The sequence below is a fragment of the Acomys minous genome (assembly GCF_964271855.1).
Source record: "Acomys minous genome assembly, chromosome: 9".
Taxonomy (NCBI): Eukaryota; Metazoa; Chordata; class Mammalia; order Rodentia; family Muridae; genus Acomys; species Acomys minous.
Window position 1 is genome coordinate 42,868,754 of NC_140490.1, and position 24,339 is coordinate 42,893,092.

The 24,339-nt window shown below is 46.0% G+C and overlaps 1 protein-coding gene across 6 annotated transcripts in view; it reads right to left on the reverse strand.

The window, feature by feature from the left end:
* Positions 1 to 15,361, reverse strand: part of SYK (spleen associated tyrosine kinase) — a 64,686-nt gene extending 49,325 nt beyond the window's left edge. For 2 of the 6 annotated variants that reach the window (XM_084796935.1, XM_084796929.1), the window contains exon 1: positions 3,508 to 3,687. The gene's annotated coding sequence lies outside the window, so the exon portion shown is untranslated. Of the gene's footprint in view, positions 1 to 2,819; positions 2,993 to 3,507; positions 3,688 to 14,827; positions 15,010 to 15,207 lie in introns of those variants that run through there. The other 4 variants (XM_084796934.1, XM_084796930.1, XM_084796931.1 and 1 more) reach the window with 4 other exon arrangements.
* Positions 15,362 to 24,339: the final 8,978 nt, after the last annotated feature.

Genomic DNA, 24,339 nt, shown 5'->3' on the forward strand with positions numbered 1-24,339 from the left:
TTGTAGATGGGCATGGGTTTGAACTCAGGTCCTTGTGCTTGCAAGGCAAACACGGACTGGGCTATCTACTCTAGCACCCGGAGACAGTGACTCCTCACGTGAGGAATCCATGAACAGTGTTCAGTGGCTCTAAATAATTTCCTCCCTTCTCTCCACACTTCCATGAAAAGACCCAATCTCTTTCACAAAGACCCAGAATGCTGCCTCCACAGTTTTGAGGAAACCTATATATTAAGACTGTGTTTGCCTGTGCACAATTCTCCTGTATTAAATGCTATTTCCCACACTTCCTAGCTGGACATGAATCACGTACACTTTCTCTGCTTAGCCACATTCTTTATTATCAAAGGGTCTCTGACCAGTTAGGGCAAGGCTTTAGCCCATGTGGAGACCAGAGCATGGCTTCTGCAGGCCAGGTTCCCCTCCCTTTCCAGCTCCCCCCATCGCATTCCCTGCAGGACACTGGCAGCAGTTCTGAGCCCTTTACGATTGCTGGCGTTCCCGTCACTTGGCCGTAAGAGGCCCTGGTGTAATGGGAAGTGTAGCTGGAGAAAACAGCTCTCTGGGAAAACACCACCCAAGGATAACATCTGCCCAATCTGGGCCACACGCAGAGGGAAGCAAAATCAAGAACATGCAAATAACAAGGTTATCGGGCTGGAAACCACGGGACCACCCTGATGCAAAGCAGCCCCACTCAAGGGTACCTGGGAAATTTTCTTGCAGCCTTAAGTTGAGTAAGTAGACTACTAGAACTTCATTAAAAAGAAAAACTTCCTCTGGGGGTTATGTTAATTTTCATAATTTAAAAAAAAAAAAAAAAAAAGAGGAATGAGCCCAGCCCAGAGGGAGAATCAGTCTCGCTAGGCTAGTCAGGCTGGTTGGTGATAGAGAAATAACGAAGGAAAGGGAGGTGCCACAGGGCCACCCCATTGCACCGGGCTCTACAGCTGACTGCCTGCAACTGCTCTTCCTGGAGCTATCAGCATTCACAGGGCTTCTATGTGGGATCTCGCCATGCAGAAAACACATGGGCCCACGCCTGAGGCCTGGGCAGGGAGGAATGGAACCCAGCAGATTCCGGGCCGAACCGCTCAGGGCAGCTGGGTTGGCTTCATCGGCTTGTCTTCTGGGAGGCTGTCCTCTTGTGGGGGTCTCCCCCCCCCCCCAGGCCTCCTGTACCCTGCCTGGTTGTCTGTCACACTGCACAGACACCTAGTCTACCAAGGAGGAGCCATGCCTTTATTCTGAGGAGCACCTCTCTTTTTAGTACTTGGCGGCAGCACAAGAGGGCTTCTCAGAATACCGGGGCCTGTACCTCAGAGAGGATGCTCAGCCGAGGCTGGTCTGCTCGGTGTCCACCATTATTCAGAAACAGAGAGCCAATAAAATGAACAGAGGCACATCCTGGCCCTTCAAAAAACCAGATCGGTGTGAGGCAGCCTCAGAGCAGAGAACCCCTAAAACACACCTGGCAAAGGCTGACCCATTTCAGCTGGCTGCAGGACAGCCTCAGATTCCACAGGCAAGCTCCCTAAGCTGGCCTCTGTGCCCACCTGGATGCCATTAGCACAAGTCACAGAGCATGCCTGTGGCTCGCAGAATATTAACTGTTTGCTAGAAACAAGCATCTAGCCCGTGTAAGTGCCTTTAGTGTTTGTTTATGATCATGTATGTGCGGGTATTCAAATGTACGGAGGCCCGAGATCAAGCTCACGTGCTGTCCCTCAGGTGTCATCCACCTCATATTTTGAGACAGGGCCTCCCACTGGCTTAGAGCTTGCCAAGTAGGCCAGGCTAACCTGGCTAGCAAGTCCCAAGGATAGACCCTTTTCCACACCTCCCCAGCACAGGAACTACAAGCATGTGCAGCACACTCAGCTTTCACAAGTATGAGTGCCTGAACTCAGGGCTTTGTGTTTGCTTGACAAGCAGTTTACAAACTGAGCTATTGACGCCTCCCCCCACCCCCCAGGCCCTGGGGCACCTAACTTTCAAATCTAAGTCATGAACCCAATAACAGACCTGCCAAGTGAGTACCACAAGCTAGGTAGCAAGTGCTGTGCCAGAGAGACCACACTGCATGGTTTCCCTGGCGACATGCGGGTAGAAGAAAGTTCTGGAATGAAAGGTGCCATGATCTAGCCAGGGCTGCATGCACCCTGGTTCTCACAGGTACTTTTTGCATCTTGTGGTAACTGGCTAAGCGTCATCGCAGAGCGCACTCTTGAAAAAGAAAGAAGAGTGCTCGCAGGTCCAAGCGTCTGCATTCACAGCGTGGCAGTGTCACATGCACCGTTAGACCCAGAAAGGAGGCCAGAGAATGGGAGAGCCACACAAACGTCTCTCCTGGGGATTTTAAAGCAGGAAACTTGGAAACTTCTGCTGGAAGCCAGCATTTTCCTTCTTAAAGTGACACTGCCCGAGAGGGAAGCAGGTAGAGCATACTCTCCCTGGACTGGTCAGGCAGCTGGAGCAAATAGAACAGCTCCTTGGCACAGCAGAGAAACCAACCAGGAAGGACTCCCCGTTTGCACGGAAGCATACAACATTCATCCTTACTGGAAGATGGGAGTAGACATGGGGGAAATCCCCAGAGTGCATGGTCCAGGGAGCCTGTACACACAGCACTGAACTACAAAGAGGCTGGTTTCACTCAGAGTTGGCCTCTGACCGCCACATGTGAACCATGGCGGGCGCGTGTCAGTGCTCTCTCTGGCACTCTCCCACCCCCGTCTCTGGCACAGACACTACACACACACACACACACACACACACACACACACACACACACACACACACTACAAACAGCTAAGTACCAGTCTTTTCATGATAAAAATGTCTTCCAGCTTTTACTGCTGTCATCTTGTAGCAAAGCACTCAGGACAAGTGGAGAGCCGAAATACAGCATCCCTCTGGTTTCCACCGGAGCCCCCAACTAGCCCCATCCCAGAGAATCCCAGCTGGGTGGCCAGGGGCAAGGCCACAGCGGACACTGTGACCAGCAGACTCCACTCCCGTCAGGCCGTGGGAGCCTAGCTGAGCTCTAGGCACTATTTTTACTTCCCCATCTGCCCACCTCACAAGAACACTATACAGCAGGGCCCTCAAGGCCTCTAGAGAAGACAAACAACCCAACTTCGACACAAAGGACGCACCACACCAGCTCAAGGAAACCTGGTTTTTCTAAAATTCATGACTGTAAAATACTCCAGGAAATTGCGATGGGCCCTCGAGGAGGTTTCACCACTGTATCTAAAGACACAAAGTGCTCAAAGAAAGTACAAGGGGCAGAAGGATGGTTTTGCGGCACGGCACGGGAACTGCAGCAATGGTCAACTCCTCCACAGCTCAAGACAAATGAATGCAGGCCAGGACATGTTGTAACCCAGGGGATCGTAACAGCCAGGGAAACACAAACTCAGATATCAGTGTGCCTTCTCACGCCCGCCGGTGCCACAGAGAACCCTGGGGTCACCACTGTTGATGGCCACAGATCTGACTTACCTTCCTGTCCTGGACTCATAGAAGGCCTGGGCTCCCAGTTGTAGGGATGAGAGGGTGACCAAGCTGGCAGGCTTGAAAATGGGGATGGCGACAATGGGATAGCAGGCGGAGGACAAGTGGAGGCTTCCTGCTGTTAACTGGTGTCTGTAACTAGGGAAGTGGCTTTTCCTCAAAGTGTCAGCAACAAGATGGGCCAGAAAGCAGAAGTGAGAGCCCGCCCACCCCGTGCTGCTTGCTAAGTTCATATTCGTACCGAAGTTAAGAGTCGGAAGGCAGGGATCCCATACACTGGCCAGATGAGGAAGGCCAGTAGACGTGGCGTTTCCTGACCAGGATGGGCACACTGTTTCTCACACATTTCCCTTACATCTTGGTTAAAACTGTGTACCAAATTTAGGATATATTATTTTTTTCTTCTCACTATTTTACTCTATATTATGCTTAACAATCTTGATCATTTTAAAGGCTCAAAACTGGCTCTGTTAATTTTTGTTTACAGTTTCTTATTTTGGGTTTCAAAGCTTTCCCTGTTACCTCTTTTCAACATTTTGGTTTACGCTTAATTGGCTATAATTCCAGAGAGCATCCTTGATTATATGTGCCGGAATTGGCTTACTTACTTTATCTGACATACTGTCATGGCTTGCATGTGCCGCTCAAAGGTTGGTGTGCTAGAAACTTGGCCAGCGTGTGGCACATTCAAGTGGTGGAACCTTTAAGAGGTAGGGGGTCTGGTATGAGGGAATGAGTTCACTGGGGCACCATCCTTGGACATATTAAGGACTGTTATGTCTCAGAGGACCGGGCTAATTACTTTGACAGAGGATTGTTATAGAGCAAGGTCTTTCCACCAATTTGGTCCCATCCACAGCCATCGTCTATCATGTTCTTCTACCATGTTCTTCTACCACTTGGTGCCACCTGCCATGTGGCTGCCTGAACTTGGGTTTTGTTTTGTTTTGTTTGTTTTGTTTTTCGAGACAGGGTTTCTCTGTGTAGCCTTGACTGTCCTGGACTTGCTTTGTAGAACAGGCTGGCCTCGAATTCACAGTGATCCGCCTTCCTCTGCTCCCAAGTGCTGGGATTAAGGGCGTGCTCCACCACCACGCATGGCTCTGAACTTTGGTTTTTAAGCCCTAAACTGTAGCCAAATTAAACTCTCCTTTTTTTAAGCGCTAGAAATTTCCCTCTATGCACTACTTCTGGTGTTATTCTAAAAATGTTGGTAAACTGTATTTTCATTTAAAAATTATTTTATGTATATGAGTATTTTTCCTTCACATATGTATGTATATCACATGTGTTCCTGGTACCCATGGATTTCAGAAGAGGAAATCAGATTCCTTGGGAAAGGAGTTATAGGCATTTGTGAGCTATCAGGAAAGTGCTGGGATTTGAACCTGAGTCCTCTGTAAGAGCAACCAAGTGCTCCTAGCTGCTGCACTAACTCTCCATCCCTTTGACTTTTCATATTCATGCTAGTCAAAATATTTTAAGAGTTCTTTTGAGCTTTTTTCAACTCACAAGTTATATAAAAGCTCATTATTCAGTGCCTAGATAAAGTTTTATGCTATGGATATATGGCTTAATTTTGTTATGTTTTAAAAATAATTTACATGACCTTTTAAAATGTAAACTTAACTGGTTTTCCAAGCATGTATTTTATTTTAATAAATATTCGTTGAGAACTTGAGAGGAATGCATTCTTCTGTTGTAAGAGCAAGCATCTCATATCAGGTTGATTGACAATGTCTCTGTGTGTTTCTCTCTCTCTCTCTCTCTCTCTCTCTCTCTCTCTCTCTCTCTCTCTCTCTGTTTTTCAGGACAGAGTTTCTCTGTGCAGCCCTGGCTGTCCTGGACTCACTTTTGTAGAACAGGCTGGCCTCGAACTTACAGAGATCTGCTTGCCCTTGCCTCCGAGTGCTGGGATTACCACCAAGCTCAGCCGCTCTGGCCTCTTTATCACCATCAATTTTCTATTTGATCTATCAGTTATAGAACAAGAGAAACTGAAATTCCAGACCATAATATTGGCTTTGTCTCTTTGTGTCTTCTGTTTGGCCAGGGTTTGCCTTATACATTTTTGATGCCCAGTTGCTTTGTGCATACATGTTTAGCATTGCTATATCTCCTTGGACGTCTGACCCTTTTGTTGGAAAAGAAGAAGCCATTGGGGAATTCCCAGCTGGAGTGCAGCTCTGGCCGTGTGTTTTGCCTTGGAGAGTTAGCTCTCCTGTACAGAAGGCTCTGGTGATTTCCACACTTACCACTTGTTCCCTCCCGGCCTGTTTCTCAGCTCTTCACTAAAGACCTCTTCACTAGTGAGCCGTGTGTATTAACTAACCTTTTAGCCATCTTTATCTTCTGATGTTTTGATGCCCAGGGACTTGCTCATGTTGGGGGTGCGACCCACCCCGGCACTGACCAATCTCTGGAGAAACCAAAACACTCCATATGTAAACAAACCAATCCAAAGTCCACCTTAAACCACTTCCTTTATCAGGCTGTCATATGCCAACCTATTAGTGCCCTGTCCTGATTGATCTACAAGAACAGGCGATGGCATAAGCCCCTCCTCTCTCCAATGCCTGACATCACTTCATAAACCAATCAGCCTGGTCTGCTCTGCTTTGCCTGCTCTTGCTTCCCTGCCCCACCCCACTACCCCTCACACCCTCACCCCTGTACTCTTTCCCTGTGTGATCCTGCAAACAGGGTACTGACTGCTCTGAGGGACCTGTGAGCATGGATGACCTCCTTGTGACAGTCAGGCTTTGATGTCCTGCTACATGCATGATTTATATCAAAAGACAAGCTCACAGGGGTCTCCATGGTTACTCAAAGGAAATGGAAGTCAAGAAAAACAGCAAAGACTGACAGCAGAAAGAGAATGTTTCCCAAAGTAATTGAGCTAAGATTTTTAAACCATGGGTGCCTACTGGGGAAAAGGGGAGCAGGAAATGAAAAGACACGGGGGATAAGTGTGTGTGTGTGTGTGTGTGTGTGTGTATGTGTGTGTGTTTGTGTGTGCGCGCGCGCCCGCACACACTCGTGTGCACACAGGAGGCTAAAGACCAGAAAAGAAATGGCCCTTCCGGTTGCTCTCAGATCTCCTGGTAGCAAATGAGGTTCTGTTACAGCAGCTAATCTTGCTTTCCTGTATTCAAAGGAGCGGAATGGGGCAGCTTGCTCAGCATGGCCTTTGCATGTTTCCCCACAAGGGACATGACTCCCCCTTTCTTTTCATCTTCCTTTGAAGATAGACAAAGTTCAGACTCTAAATATACACTAAAACAATTCCCCTCCTGTGTGTATGCATGTATGAATGTATGCATGCATGTGTGTATGTGTGTGTGCATGAGTGCATGCAACGTGAACATAATCCCTCCGCAATAGTTCCACCAACTGGGGACCCAGTATTCCAACATATGAGCCTATAGGGGCCATTTTTGCTCAAACCAACACATCCATCTTCACACAGGCCTTATCATCTCTAGATTACGCATGAGACACAACACAGTGAATGCTGCATATATATACTGTCCTGTGAGGGAACCACGGCCTGAAGGCCAGTGTGCACATACGCAGGACAGAGACAGAGGAGCTGTCTTTGACTACTTTGTGTCTGAGACTAGGTCAGTCTTCAGGAAACTGTGGCTGTGAGGGCTACATGTGCACTGAACCGACCTCACTGTTTTAAGTTAAGAAGGTGAGAATTTATTACAGTCCTCAGAAGCTGGGTTCTCATTTGTAAGACTTCAGCAAGAAAACCACCAGGACCAGTTCAGTTTTCCTTATGACTCAGAAATAGCATGCCACTGAGTGGACCATACTGGTGTGTGTGTGTGTGTGTGTGTGTGTGTGTGTGTGTGTTATGCTGTGTTAAGGGAGCGAGGCTTATGCCCCTAGGTCCCCTCTGCTCAGGGCATCAGATCTCTTTAAGAGGGTGATTTAGTTAGCTTTAATTGTCAACTGGACACAGACTGGAGGCATGTGACAGGAGAACCTCAGCAACCGAAGAACTGCCTAGTTCAGATTGGCCTGTGGAGGAATAGTTTTAATTCAGGTGGGGCCCAGCCCACCGTTGGCGGAACCATCCCTTAGGCAGCTGGACCTGGGCAGTATAGGAAAGCCAGCTGAACATGAACCTGTAGATCAGAGCAGCAAGAAGCATTCCTCTATGGTTTCTATTTCAAGTTTCAACTAGAATTCCTGCGTTGACTTCTCTTAGTGATGGGAGTAAGTATAAGCTGAAAAAAAAAGTTTCCTCCTCTAAGTTGTTTTGGCTGTGGCATTTGTCACAGCAATAGAAACTATAGCAATGAGGAGACGTCTTACAATGGAAACACAGCAAGTGCTACCTACGACAAGGTACATACTGTGAGCAACAGTGTTCACAGCCAAGCAAGGCTAGCAAAACTCCTTCCACTTCCCCGCTTCCCAAAGGCCCTCTGGATGTGGGAGACAGGCTCAAGTCTAATGTAGGGTCCAGCAGTCCTTTCATTCTGGAAATGCTTATCTACACTAACATAGCCACCAGCTACGAGGCCTTTGCAATGTGGGTTCAGAACTTAATCATTGATTTTGTTTATGTTTAGTTGAAATGGGCATGACTACGTGCCTCATGTTGAACATCACTGGCAGGGATGCTAGAGAGAAGCCTTCTGGGCCCACCTGGGCAGCATGTATGCCTACTCTGAGACTAACATGGGAAAAAAGGCCATGAGTGACACTGTATAAACATACCTCAAGGGACAGTCTTTGAGTTCTATATGCCTCTCCCTTCCAGAAAATTCTCCCATTAAGACCAAACTTGGACGTTACATTTTTTCTTTTTTGTTAAAGGGGTGGTACATATTGTTCCAAATTTCTGCTTTGCTGTGTCCAAAGCATATCTAACAGACAGACAGACAGACAGACAGACAGACATGTGTATAAGAGGGCTGGGGTGATGGCTCAGTTGGTAAAAATCCATTCAAAGCATAAACCAGGTTCAGCATCTTCACAGCAGTCATTGGGACCTGGTGGTCCACACATGTAACCCCAGTGCTGGTGAGGGAGACAGACACAGGAGGATTCCCTGGTCACACTTGCCCACTACTCTAGCCTACCTGTTGAACTCTAGGCTAATGATTATTAATCAAGACTGGGCTGAAGAGACGGTTCAGTGGCTAGAGCACTCGTTGCTCTTGCTCCTGGTTCAGTTCTCAGCACCCACATCAGGTGCTTTATGGGCTCCTGAATTCCCAGTTCCAGGGCACCCAACACCCTCTTCTGGCTTTTATAGGCACCTGCAAGCATGTGATGCACATACACACACTCAGATACACATGCAAATAAGATGAAATCTTAACAATAACGACAACAACAAACACACAAAACCAAGGTGGATGGCATTTGAGGAATGACACCCAAGGTTGACCTCTGGTTTCTAGACACACTTGCACATACCTGCATCATGCATGTACACACACACGCACACATATGCACACGCACACACACTGCACCTGCAAGACTGGACAGAGGCTCCAGGGAAAGGGAACATTCCGCATCATTTTGCAGGTGAGACAACATGAACCTAACTAATTAAAACGGTGGAGTCAGGTTCCTGAGTGCCTCAGGCAACTATGCTGCTCCGAGGACCCTAGGAAACCACTGTTTAGAGTAAGACGGTGCTGATCAAAGCCACAGTCTCAGCGTTTGCATCAAAAAGGTGTATGTGAAAAGTCCTTGGGCTTTTTGTGGTGAGTACAGCAGTGCAAATAGACACATTTGGAACTGAGCAAGTGACTGCGCACACTGTCCGCATCCGGCTTACACAAGAGCAGGCTTCAGGTCATCCTCTGCTGCAGCCTGTTAGGCCTAGATGTCAAGCCGCAGTCACCCAGAAACCATAGCCCGAGCTATCTCAACCAGATGGAAGGCACGTAGGTTCTCATGAGAAAAAAAAGCCAGGTCACGGAAGCAGGCACAAAAGCAATGCTGTGATCTCACAGCAATCGGGTGGACTAAGAACAATGTGAGAAAATAAGCACCAAGATGGAAAGCGTGTCACCAGATTTGTGTAGAAGTGGGTGCACATGCTCCCTCCCTGAGAGTTATTTGATGGGAGTTTATCTCTTGTGAGTGTGTCAGCTGGCTGAGAACAGACTGATATTCCCAAACATTCAAACACCTTGAAAATTCCAAGACTGTCAGATTTTATGAATATAAACACCTATGTACAGATGGAAAATGATTGTATGATTCCCCTCACTGTGCTTGCTCTCTGTCTCTCTGTCTCTGTTTCTGTGTCTGTCTGTCTCTCTGTCTGTCTGTCTCTCTCTGTCTCTCTCTGTCTCTCTGTCTCTCTCTCTCTCTCTCTCTTTCTCTCTCTCTCTCTCTCTCTCTCTCTCTCTCACACACACACACACACACACACACACACACACACACCAAATGGGGAGTGAACTCTGTGAACCATCCTGTCTTTGCAACTTACAACACACAAAACAGCCATTGTAGCTAGCACACTCACAAATTCCAATTTTAGCCTTCAAGGATGTGCTAGTCACCCCAGGAACCAGTCTGAAATGCTGTTCCAGAAGGAATGGTGCAGGAGGCCACAGCCCAGACCTCTCTCTCTGCATCTCAAACCAGACCTGAGCATCCGGAGCGCAGACAACTTCCAGGTGTGACACTGCACACCTGAGTCTACATGACGGTGGGCAATCCTCAACCTCTGGAAGCTTTGGTCCTTGTTTGGGGACAGAGTTTGCCCGACTGTTGTGACAAATGTCATGTTTCAATTAGTTTCCTTCCTCGTTTCGTTTACCACCCATCACTCTGTTATATCATAATTCTAACTTGGAAAAGACATGCTTCTGCCCACGAGAGGCCTACAGACTTACAGAAGTCATCAGAGCGGCAGCGGCCATGCACCAAGTCCTTCAGATGAATTCTGCCTGCTAAACTTCACCCTTCCCATGTTTTCCACCTTGGCTCAAAGATCGTTTTGCAGAGGTGGTGTTCACAGTCCATGACAGTTACTTTAGCAGTTAAAAGCACTGAGGAGAAGGCTGGGCTTGGGCTTCTCCAGAGATAGATAATAGGGCCTCTGTAATGGGCGAAGACACCGACACAGAGTGTAGGTACCTAACTGCTGCTCTGGAGGCGAAAACCACCTCTTACAAAGCATGATTCAAAATACATCCAAATGGAAGAAACCACAGAAGTTCTATTGAAAATCAGAAAACAAGTAGCCACAGAGATAAAAGGCTTATGGGACATGTGCCCAGCAATTGTGACAATAGGGTATGGCAAGATCATGTGTCTACTCACTGGCCTGGATATCTTTAAGATCTACACAAAGGCCTTCAAAAATGCAAAACCGAGTACAATGAGCACCAAGAAATATATTTAGCCAGCACGCTCCTCAAGGGCTTTCTGCAGTTCTTAACATATGTGCACCCAGACCGAAGAGTCTCTGCCAGACTGGAGCAAGACAGAAGACAGATCAGGGTGGGGTTGGGGGGGGGGCAGGGAGGGGATGGTTAAGAAAAAAGGAAGAAGAAAAAATGGAACTGAGAGATAATTTTTGACTGTGTGGAAACTTGTATCAAGAGAAGTTTCGGTTTTATGTCATAAAGTTGAGAGAAAAAATTGTATTAGGCTCTGTGCAAACCGAGGAAGAGCCAAAGCAAAGTTTTGCCCTAGGAACAGCAGATGTGGCTAAAGGAGGAAACAGAAAGGGCATACCCTGGCATAGCACAATGGCTTGACCTGGTTCTTGTTGCTATGACAAAATACTGGAAGCTCAGTACTTGGTAGAAACTTATTGCGCTCACATTTTTGAAGAGCAAGACAGGGTGGTCCCATCTGTTTAGCTGCAGGTTAGTCTGTGAGCCACAGAATAAAAGCCAGAAGGTCCCTTGCGGTCATGAGTGAGGAAGCAATCATAAATAGAGATAGGGGGCAAAGGCCATTGAAAGCCAGGCTTGCTGTTTGCTCAGGGTCCCCAAAGAACTATGCCAATCACTGCTAAAGACAATGCCCCACAGTCCTACCCCATGGCTAGGACCCAACTAGGGTACAACTACCTTTCAGCACACAAACACGCACCGCGACGCTCTAACCCAAGCACACAGACCTTCGGGCAAACGATTCAAACCATAGGATACTCAAGGGGTCCTGGTGCTTATAGCCGGTGAGGATGCCAACCTGAAGGCTCTCAGGAGTGCTTGGCAAGGGTCACAGTAGAGGAGGACAGTGCTCCGTCTGGCTGGGTCTTCAGAATGGAGATGTTATGACCAAAGTGGACTCAGCAAGCTATGCATGCATCAGTAAACACTTGCTGGAACCCATTAGGTCCGAATCACAGAGCAATCACCACTGGAAGGTATGAGAATCTGGGTTCTACCCAGTCCACATTCTCAGATATGCCATCTGAAATTGCTACATGAAATAAACTAGCCAGTATGGAACAGTTTCCGAAATGAAAAACTTGCTTCCTGGAAGCTAGCCTCTGGGACAGAAAGATGGGATGTGATGACTGAAAGGGGAGGGCGGCAGTTAAATTAAAATGAAGTAAAAAGACAAAAGTCAACCCAGGTCATACTAAGAGATTTCCATGGCCACACACCACAGGAACTGTCAAGTGAATGACATAGGAAGCAGATCTAGGTAGGACAAAGGTCCATTAGTGAAGTCAAACTTACAGGAAGAGGCGGTAGTAACTTCTACGGTGGACATTTCAATACTTCTTACAGACGTGCCGAACCCACATTAGTGCATCAATATTGGGATTATGGATCCCGCTAACTGCCCTGAGCCCTTCTCTCCTGACTCAGAGCACCCAGGTCTGCCATGGGGGTGTCCGCTCCACCTTTCCCGGCTGACCTACTCTGGCAGGCTCAATCTTCCCACACCTGTGTTCGCACCCAAGCCTGAAGTCCATCCTGGGAGGGCAGGGCCTACCCCAACAAGCTACCCCAACATCCTTAACACCCCCTCTTCCTCCTCTCACCCCAAGTTCGCAAGAAATAAAAGACAAAGAAAAAGGCCACTTTCGTTCTACTAAACTGATAGTAACATAAAAGAAATATGCTTTCTTGGCGAATCTTTGGTTTTAACCATATTTGACTGTATTTAACTTTTTTTTTTTTTTGCCTAGTGTTCAAATACAAGGTTGAAAATTATGTTATAAAATCCAACTAAGGTGAACAATTAAATTACATCATTCTGACTGCCTTCTGACATAAAGAAAAAAAAAAACCAACCTGTGGAATATATATGTGTATATATATATATATATATATATATATATATATATATATATATATTCATACATATGTATGTGTGTGTGTGTGTATCAAAGCCTGTATTTTAATTTTTTTTCCTCACACCCATTTGTCACAATACCAATCCAGAAGCTGAAAAAATAGCTAAAGATTGCAAAGGAGGGTGGAAAGGACAGCGTGGGTTGTTAGAAACAGGTCCATACAGAGGCTGCACATTGACTGACAGAAAAGGAGGCCTTGCCATTCCCTGGGCAGAGGGGCCGGAAATAGTCGCAACCCCCCAACCCCCCACCCCCACTGGAGGGAACCGGAAATGAGTCTTCCAAGGACTAGAGCCCTGAAGGATGACCACGCCCCTTCCTAGACAGTCTTTTGCTCTCTCCTGAAGTCACAGGAATGATGCAAAGGAAACATCCTGCTCCATCTTATATGACTTGGGGTTTAACTAAAATGCTTGGGCATTCGGTGGACCCTAGCTATTTCCAGTGCCCAGACAAACAGGGACCGCCCACTAGGTACTGGAAACGGGATGTGTCCAGGAGTAAATGCACTTGACTGAAAAAAATCACACCATAATTTAAGGAGTCCAATACAGACCCAATCCTCGAGGCCCAGCTTTGAAAACACAAGGCTTGTTTTTCTTTTCTTGCACTGAGTTTTAAGGAACCTCACTGAGTGACAACACCTGTTTGAACTGACACAGCTATTTATAGTTGGTATCTATTCCCCACGGAGTAGAGACACTATTAAATGTGAATAAATAGTGGTGCTTGGGAAACAAAACACACTCCCAGCAGTGCCAGAGTGATCACAAGAAATGATGTTCCAATGTACATAATACCCTTCTGAACTCTAAGTGCAAACATTAAATCTTGAAAACGCCAAAATTCCAAACACACATGTGAGGCAGTTTGCTGGGTAAATTCTTCCAAGAGGCCTTTGCTTAAAAATCAAAATGCAAATCCAAGAGATCATGCCTACCTCTAGAAGACTAAATATGGCCTTAAGAGGACCAAAGAACCATTTCATACAAAATAGCAATAAATACTAACTTTTTAAAAATCAGTTTCACTTCTCAGGAATGAAATATAGTCCCAAAATATGTTTCCCACTTTTATTCTAACTTGCAACATTTAAAAAAAATTCATTTTAAAGACTTTTTAGTAAATATGGCATATCTAAGCATCTCAAACACAGAATACAAATCAATTTGTTTTATTGCAAAATTTCCCTATATCTATTAAAACAAAAATATTGATTTGCTTAGAACAATATGACTTGGTGAAATAATTTCAAGTGACAAAGTCTGTCACTTAAAACACCTGCTATCTTGTATTTATATCTTTTTACTCAAACATAAATATGCCCCCACACTATTTGAACTGCTGTCACAGGGGGAGAGGCAAGCAAAGATCTGATCCCAGTACTCCAGGAACAGGAACGTCCTGACACATCTTTCTCTCTCATCTCCCTCTCTCCCTCTCCCCCACCTCTGTGTCTGTGTGCATGTGTCTGGTTTTTTCCTCTCTTTCCCTCTCTCTCTCTCTCTCTCTCTCTCTCTCTCTCTCTCACACACACACACACACACACACACACACACACACACGGCATTTTTTTTAATATTAAAATTCAGAGGGGCCCATCTCTTTTTATATCCCATGCTGAAACACTTAAAGAATTTAAAAAAGAGAAGACGCCAAGCAAAAGCCAAGAAAAATACCCCGAGTCGAGAATTTTACTTAACTTTGAACACAGTCTTTGTTCAGCCAGATATAAACATTTAAAAAACTTTCCCAAGAAAACGGGAAGCTGACTGACTTCTCCAATTCTTTCTACTCTGTGGACTTTCAAAGGAGTGAGTCTCCTTTCAATAGCTTTTAGGTGGGGTTAAGTTTGGGAGCCATACTGATATATATTCAAATAGTGCCTTAAACAATTCCCAAGGAATTGGAGAGGTGAGTTCACAAAGGAAGTCGGCCAGGCAAAGCGAACTTGGCTGTGTGGCAGGGATTCAGACTGGTGAAACTGCTTTCCCTACCTACCGCACGTCAGAGGCTCTGGGACTCTGCATCGACTCAGGGGCGCGCACCATGGCAGTCCCGGGTCTCAAATGCTTGGGGACTCTGCATCGGTTCGGGGACGCGCACAGAGGTAGTCCCGGGGTTCACAGATCAGCCAGAAGAAGAGCACAGTCGAGAGGCGGAGCTCCCGGCTCGGCCCCGCTGACGACCGTGCTCCCCGCGCCCGGGGCGCGCACGTTTGCATGCCGGAGTCCCGGTCCCGCGCGCCCTGGCCAGGCGGGTCGGCGCTCAGCCGCAGCCATTGGAGAGAAGCCGTGGTCCGGCCTGGACTAGCCAAGGTCTGCAGCCTGGGGGTGGCCGTGGCCCTGCGCTAAGGCGCAGCTAGGTGCAGTGGCTCCTACCTGAGCAGGTGGCCGCGTCTTCCAACCCTTTCTCCTCCTCCCTCCTGTTTCGCCGCCGTCGCCGCCTTCTCCTCCCGCTCCTCCTCTTGCCGGGTGCACCGGGGTCCCCAATTCTCCCCGCCGCCCCGCTCACCGCTTCCTCCTCGGGGGAACTTCCTCAAATTTCCCGGGCAGCGCCTGCGCTTCCTCCGCCGCCCCGAACCTGAGACACGTAGCACCCCGCCCAGAATCCTGCAGGGCTAGGCAGCGCCAGGAACCGAGCCTGGCCGAGAAGCACAGGAGATCCAGTATAGTGACACCCCGAACCCTAGCTAGAACGCAACAGCAGGCTGAATCCAGCCTGAAACATGTTGGACCTCGAACCTGGAGTAGGCAGCAGCCCCAAACGGAGCCAGGGACCGGCAGTCCTTTCAACCTGGTGGATCCCCAAGCCAAACCTTGAACCTGCTGAGCAGGGCAGCATCACGAACCCAGCTGGTCAGTAGAGCCAAGCCTGAACAGGGGCAATACCACAGACTGAGCTGAAACCAGGTGGCACCTCTAGACAATTGGCCCACAGTCCCCTGTGGCCACAAATCCCGAGGAATAAACCATTCTCGGGATCTAGAAGCCCTGGAAACCAAGGGCCCTCTATGCAGAAAGGAAAGTTTATCTCCCAAGCTCAAGCTAGTTAGTCCTCAGGCCCCTTCTCCCTCCACCAGTTTGGAGCAACACTGCTTACCTTACGGTGTGTTTAATGTCAGCCGGCCAAAAATGTTCCTGCTAACAGAGAACCCAAGTGATCTGAAGGGTAGCTCCAGAGGCTTTTGCCTGCCCAAAGCTGTTTCTGAGGGTGTTACCTGTTATCCACAGTCTGTTTCTGTGGGTGTTACCTGTTACCCACAGTTTGTTTCTTGAACCTGTCCTGCAGTTCTTGATACATTTTTGGTTTTGTTTTCTGCTAGCCTGTTAACATTGTCAGGATGGTCAGTTTTGTTAAATTCTATCCAATAATAAATATATACAATATTTAGATACAGTAAATAAATAAATACAGTAAGATTCTAGATGTTGTTTGTGGTAAAGTTTAAAAAGCAGTGCCCTGTCAAAACACAGGAACAGGGATGCAGAGGTGGCTTAGATGCTTGCTATGCAATCACAAAGACCTGAATTTGATTCCCAGTACTCATGTAAAAGCTGGGGTAGAGGGGCAGGTAGCAATAAATAGTAAATATAAGAGGGAGATGGCGAAGGATGGTACTTCGACACATGAAATAATACCAAAGACTATCACAAAGCACTTTGTCAAAACCATAGTCTTGTACAATGGCCACCACATCCTTACACATAAAAAAATCTTTCTGCAAGGATGTGGGTCCAACAAGTTCCCATGTTTACTTTGAATGGACACCACCCTTATTAGTGATCTTTGCAAGCAAGGATTATTGTTTTTACACAGTACTGGGGCTTGGCCCAAGCATTGTGCCATTAAAAGCTCCCCCTTTCCTCATCCCTTTTAGGACCTACTCCTAGTGTACTCTGGTGTGCATATTCCCAATCCAGCACTCTAAGACTACCAAACAAATTTATTGTTTTTATAAAATTTGGGTGGTCCTTGTTTCGATTTTTAGTTGAAAATTTTAATTTGTTTTTAAGTGATTAATGCCTATATGTGTGTGCAGATGTTCCTATGTGCAAGCGTGTGCAGTAAGTACACACGTGTGCAGGTATGTACATGCATGCACACAAACGCATGTGGAGGCCAGAGGTAGACACCAGATTTCTTCCACAGTGCTTCTCCATCTGACCTTTTCAGACAGGATCTTTCACTGAACCTGGAGATTATTTATTTTACTACACTAGTTGGGCCTCAAGCCTATGGCCTCTCCTGTCTTCCTCCCGCCTGCACCCTCCCACATGGGTGCTGGGGGTCAAATTCAAGTCCTGTGCTTGTATGACAAGCATTTTATCTGATTCTTTCTTCCAACCCTCTTTGAATGTTTTTACAGAAAACTGTTCTTTAAAAATTTCCCCTATCCCCACCCCCCCCAAAAAAATCACTAGAATATTTTGGCGACACTGATTATTTGAGTGCCTGTGTTAAAATGCTGTGTCCTGATCCTCAAGCACCATCATAGAAACAAAAGAGGCACAGAGGAAAATATGGGCTGTTTGTCTCGGTGGGAGCTTCTCTTGTCTTTTCCACTTAAAACGACCCTGGGTTTTTGTTTATATTCATTTTTGTCACTAAGTATTTTTATGTAAATAGAGGATTTTTATTGTTCTTAATCATTTATTATGGTTAGTTATTTGGCTTCAGTGAGCCAACAAAATCACCACTTTTCCCTTAAAGGAGGCTGCAGAGTCTATAGGAGTTTTCAAGGTTGCCGGTTAAAAATGGCAGTTCTCTAGGGAGAAATGAACAAACATCAACTCATCTCCAGATAGAGAATCAACAACAGACCAAAATAGCCATATCATCAAAATCCAGTTTGGTGAACAAATTGTTTATTGGGGTATTTTTAGGAGTATACCTCAGGGTCACTTACAGGAGCATGAATGACTCAAAGGCAGCTGCATCACAGAAAGCCCACCCCAGCAAGCCGACACAGTCCACCCCGCTTCCCCTGTTCCCACCCCACCCCCACCCCCTCGTCCCATCGCTAAAATCCTAGTGCACTAAGTGACTGTCTCTCCTGGCTCAGCTCCTTCCTGTCGACAGATGACAGGAACGGATCACACCAGCCATTTTATTCTTTGCGTCACAATCCATTTCTAGTGAAGCCCTAATGGATTACTGACTTCACCTCCCAGTGGAAACAGTTTGTTCGCTGTCTCTCCAGGTTCCTCTGGGATGCCTTCTGGAGAATTTCAAATCCCTGCACCCATCTTAAGGGCTGATAAGCTTACACACCTCTGCAACCAAACTTGGACAGGTGCAAAATGAAACTTCTAATTACCACCAGCAATCAGGGAAAATGGAAGGACATTCCCCATGTTCAAGCCTTTTCTCTGCTTGCTCTCCCAAAAGTTTTAAATGTACACCCCCCAAAATTTTCTCCCTAGCCTACTAACTTTGTCTTCGGCCCATATATATATATATATGTTCCAGTATCCTGCCAGATTTCCTACATCCAGGACAGCGCCAAAGTAGCTACCCACAGATGTTCTAATTCAAACTCACAGATAGCGCAAGCTGGACCTGCACTGCCCCTCCTAGCCACAGGTGTTCTCAGACCCTGGACAGCTAATACAGCAGCCTGTTCTTCCTGGATGTGGCCAACATTTCAGCCTTTTAACTTGCTCCAGACCTGGGACAAACAGCTCCAGGCTCTCTCTTTCAGTACTCCTTGGTCCCTATCTGCTGCAGGACATGGCTGGCATACCCTGCCCTCTACCCTTAATTTTCCAGGGCAGGGTTTTTTCCTTCCCCTTCACCATATAATCTGGACATTTTGTTGCTCTTGCTTTTCTCTTTCTCTCTCTCATTTCCCCCCTTACACGTCAGCCAAGAGCTGCTTCCAATGAACCTACATTTATATATTTTAACTTACCTTACATGAAAAACAATCCGACATCCTCATTTTTTTAAATTATAAGAAAAGATAGAGGAATGTTAGCATACTGCCCCCAGGCTGCCTAGCAACCTATGACATCATTACCTGTCTGTCACTAGGTGGGCTGTGTGCCCAGAATATAAAACCTACCTTCTCTCTCTCTCTCTCTCTCTCTCTCTCTCTCTCTCTCTCTCTCTCTCTCTCTCTCACACACACACACACACACACACACACACCTCTCACTCTCTTCCTCTCTTGCCCCTCTTGCTCCTCTCTTCCTTTTCCTCTCTCTTGCTGTCTCTGTCTCTCTCTGCAGCACCCGGCCTCCTTCTCTGCTCTCCCATGCTCCTATAATAAACTTTTCCATGTCCCATGTCATATCTGTTGCCTGGCCCCCTCCACCCCCTCTCTCCCTCCCTCCCTCCGATACAGGGTTTCTCTGTGTAACAGAGCCCTGGCTGTCCTGGACTCTCTTTGTAGACCAGGCTGGCCTTCAAAGAGACCTACCTGCCTTTGCCTCCCAAGTGCTGGGATTAAAGAGGTGCACCACCACAGCCCAGCCTGACATCTCATTTGTATTCATTACACATACAGCTCACCTTACCACTGGCAGTTAGCTCAGCAAGTCCAATAGTCTCTTTTCTAGGAAGCTTGTCCAGTTGGCAAGTACCTCTCAGCAGTCCTGTTGCTTATATAACCTTGGGGAGACCGGGCCTAATGTATCTGGTCAGTTTCAGGGACTTCCTGAGGCTTCTGAATTTACTTCCTGAGTCTTAGTGAGTCTTGATTAGCTTCCTTCCAAGACTACACATTTTAACTTAGAGGAAACTATTGCTGCATGTGGAATGTGAGACAGGTGAGTAGGGGTGGGGATGGGAGCAGGGTGGGGGATGGCAGATGGGGGATGGAGATGTGGGGTGTAGAGGAGTAGGGATGTAAAGTCCAGACTTGTACAAAACCCTCCAATCTCATATTGAAACTGGCAGAAGTAAAGATCACTTCCTCCCCTGTTCTGGGCCTGCATGCCCCAGTGCACAGAACCTTGTGACCCTCATCTCTGCCACCCTTGAGGTAGTCACATAGCCTGGTGGGCAAATTTCAGGTTAAAACACTCTATTTTCTTATAAGAACATGTCCAGCTAGGACCTGGACATGCCTCTCCGTGCAAATGAAACATTCCCAGCACCTCAGACCCAACCAATGATGTATACTCACCCCCAAACCCCTACCCACGTCCCCTTAATCCTCCCAATAAAGGAGACCTGCTTCACTGAAAAACCTCTCAGAGAAGGCTGTTTCACCCTGTACTCACCACTGACCAAGGTCCTGGGTAGCCCACCGCCTGGCTAAGCGACATTCCTTCCAGACCAGCCCAGTGTGCAATGGTGTCTGGAAGCCCTGAGGGCAGCAGCGGACATAGCAGTAAGAAGGTGTCCATGGCTCTGGATGTGCAGAGTAAACCCAGCCTTTTCCAACAGGTGATGTCTTTCTGGAGCTCCACTGTGTGGGGATAAGGTGGCCTGAGTCATCCTCGGCATTAACTGCTACTGAAGCTAACCACGCAAATACCAACATATTTCCCAGCATTTCTCCTCATGTGCCATGCTCCTCTAAAGTCTGCCCTATAGGCTTCTCCCTTAACACACCCAGACCCTTGCTGTGACAGCATGCTAGCCTTGAATGCCCTCCTAGCTACTCTCCGCACCTGGGACCGCCCGATGAAAATCACATTTTAAAAGTCACATTAAAAAAAAAAAAAAACAACCTGTTTCTTTTCTACAGGCTCTTATAAAATAGCAAATTCAGTGTAGTTGTTTTCAATGCTAATTCTGACTCAGGAAGTCTTTCCATCTCTTGCTGTTTCTTGCTCATGGTGTCTCACTTCCTTGCACACTCAGTGACATTTGACTGTGAGCCACTCATTCATTATCCCTGAAAAATTATCTGAGGGAGTTGGGTGATGTAGACTCGGTTTTCTTAACCAATATATTTTATTATAGCTTACTAACCGAGCACACGTCACTTATAATCCGACTAACCAAAACAATAAGAAAAGAGAATGAAAGAACACAATAACAAAACCGTCAGGATATGAGGAATGATTCTCCTGGCAGAATCAGCAGGATTTCTTCTGCTGGAACCTGGAGTAACCAGAACCCGGAACCTCAGCAGGAGCTGGCTCCGAAGCCTTCCCTCAAGCGGTTCTCTCTAGGAGCGTCTCGAAGTGCAGCTATGAGCAACCCAAACTATGCCAAGTCTCCAAAGGCCCCACCTCCAGTTTTCGGCTCATTTCTATATCTCCTCCCAGAGTCCGCTCACAGGATCTTTTCAGCTGGCAACAATCAAGCTCCCGCAGGAGGTGGTTGGTCTTCTAGTGGATTAACCTCACCTGTTCTCTCACAAAACTGTTCCGATCCCGCACTTGGGATCCTAAAAAACAGGTTAATCTCTCCTTCAGAGTGATGCCAGTGTTTTTTAAGCCGGGTGTGGTGGCGCATGCCTTTAATCCCAGCACTCAGGAGAGGCAGAGGCAGGCCTATTGCTGTGAGTTCGAGGCCAGCCTGGTCTACAAAGTGAATCTAGGACAGCTAAGGCTACACAGAAACACCCTGTTTGGAAAACCAAAACAACAAAACTAAGCAAAAAACCTTCACAGACAAAATTTAACCTTTTAAGTTCTGGAGAGATGGGTCAACAGTTAAGAATGTTTGCTCTTCATGTCAGAAGACCAGCATTTAGATTCCCACCACTCACATGAGGGCTCACAATTTTCTATAACTCTAGTTCCGGAAGTCTCTATGGGTATTGCATGCAGGCAAAATACCTATAGGCATTTTTTTTAATCTAAAAATAATTTAACCTTCCAATGAAAGTAAACAAATGCCTTGCCCATTTAGTCTTAAGTTTTCTTCTAATACTTCTTATACTTAGATCTTTCTTCCTTGAAATTTAACTTGGTATGTGATATGACATAAAATTAACTGTAAGCAAAAAAGTAGTGGTCTTTCTACTGCCCATTGTATTTATTAGTAAACTTTAAAGTACTAACCTGGGCAGGCACTCATTTATTCTAACCCTCCTACACTGGTCTGGACTATTTCCCAGACACGTGCCCCCTTTGCCTGCTGTCTAGTTGCCCTGTGGTCCTTCTGCCTCCATCTTTTTGTCCTCTTGGCTACTCCCTCATGGCTACCTCATGGCAATGCCCTCATGGTGACCTCCTCGTGGCCCCTTTACCTTCCTCTTCTTCCCCTCTCCTCCTATGTGGGACCTCCTAACTGTGATGAGAAGTCCCGCCTCCTGTCGTTTCTTCCCCAGCTATAGGCTGATAAGCTTCTTTATTAACCAATCAGAGATTATGGAGAACGATTTTTACACAACATTGAGACAGTAGATTCTTCATAAAAATGACAATGCACAGAAACCAGCATCTGAAAACACAGTGCATAACCATCCCCCGACACCTCCTTTTTACTCCAATAAAAGGCTCATTCTGTTACAATAATAAACTATGTACAACAAGAACAATTATGACAGTTATCAGATATGAGTTACATACACACTGTTTAGTCCATTTGTATTGGCAATCTTGAAGAAAGTATTCCATTATCTACCACCTTGGTGTATCTAAAACCCTTTACCTATATCACTTCCTAAACCTTTATCTCCTCTAACTCTCATGACTTGCAATTACCAACCTTAAAACACCTGTTTACAACTTCCTCCGACCTTCATAAAACACCTTCTTAGACCCTCTGACTTTTATTTCCCAATGTTAAAACACCTTCTTACAACGTAAACTTTCACAACTTGCATTTGCCATTCTTAAACATCTTCTTAGACCCTAAAACACTTCCTTAGACCCTTCACAACTTACACTTATATGTGAGACGACAATTATCTAGTCTTCAATCCCATCAGAGATCTGAGAATGGTACACATTACCTGACTAAAAGGAAAAGTGAAGCAAGCACCTTCCAAAATTATAGAAATGACAAACACAGCTGGCTGCCTGGGCAGTCATGCAAGATTCCTCAGCAATGTTGGGGCATCCTCTTTAGCCTTCTGGCTCAGTATATGACAGGCTTTTCTGTGACATGAGAATTATGAAGGAGTGTTTACCTTGTCTTGGCAAAGGTCGGCAATCTACTACCCTGTGCCCAGGTGGTCCAGTTTGGACAGCATGCTGTCTGCAGTTGAGGAAAGGGTAGGTTTTTTTTCCCCAGTGGCTAGCTTAGCAAACTCCATATGGAGGTTCTTCAATGCCTATCGTCTTCTTTGAAGTAGAATGTGGGTGCTGCCAGGATCTGACAAGTCTCACTGTCAGAAAAAAACGTTTATTAATAAAACATCTTTAAATACCATATTCTATAGGTCTCTGAGGTTTTTGAAGGCCAACTATCTATCTATAGTATATCTTAATAGGCAAACGTTGCTTCTTTCTAGCTATTTATTATCTGATTAACTTTTAAAAACATGTATAGGAGACTAAATAAAACTTATTTTGTGACTAACTAAACTAGTATCTAACATGACCATAAGTTTGATTGACTGACTACTAATTTGCATTTTTAAATTATCCTAAGCAGTTTGTAATGGCAGCTTTCAAGGACTTGAAATTCACATTACATTTTTAAATGAGTTGCATAGGTGCAGTACCTTATACAAGAATTGAAACATAAATATATAGTGTGTTGTAACAAAAATAAACATAAATTTATATCAAATATACAATAATCTATACCAATGTAAAAATATTTGAGACTATTAGTTGCTCTTTAGTTTAAAAGTAGGTAGAGAAAGAAAGATAAAGGAAAGAAAAAGAAAGAGAAAATGATATCCCTGAATCTAACCTCCTTTACTTTGTTCCTCCCTGACCAAGGCAATTTGCAAAACATCCCTCCTTTATCAATGACAAACATCTATCACCTATCGAATGACCAAAAAACAACCCCACTCCACACTTTGAGAATGGGACATTGTTCACTTAAAATTGCTTCCTATTGTCTTGGGCGATGTTTCTTTTGGAGGCCCTAAGAAACTTGGGATAGCAGCCAAGCCCTAAGAAAGCCAGCTGTACCGTCTCTATGTGATGATGTCCTGGCTGGAACAATTTTTGAAGCTGGATGCGGATTTTTTAGGAAGCAGGTACTGAGGCAGTCTGTGAGGCTGGATTATCTGGGATACCAGTTCTTGTCTTCTTTGGTGTCTGGCCCTTTTAAGGGTACTATACTTTTTTTTTTTTTACATTAACACATGTATGGAATGTGCAGTGTGCACAATTCAGTTAAAGGTGATCATTCTCTGCTCTTTGAGCAGGAAAGTCATCTGTCTTTCTTTATAAATTAGCTTGGACTGTCAACTAACAGCTGTATTCAAAATGAAGAAACAATGAATCCAGTTTGTCTTTAGTCTCTCCCCCTCACCCCTGCCTGCAATGTGTGTATGTATGATGTGTTCATGGGCATGCACACACAGTGCATATGGGGAGTCAATTCTCCCTCCACCTTTACAATTTGAGGATGTGGAGCTCAAGACATCAGGCGTGTGTCGGGCAAGTGCCGAGTGCTTTTCCACTGAGTCCTCCCGCTGGCCC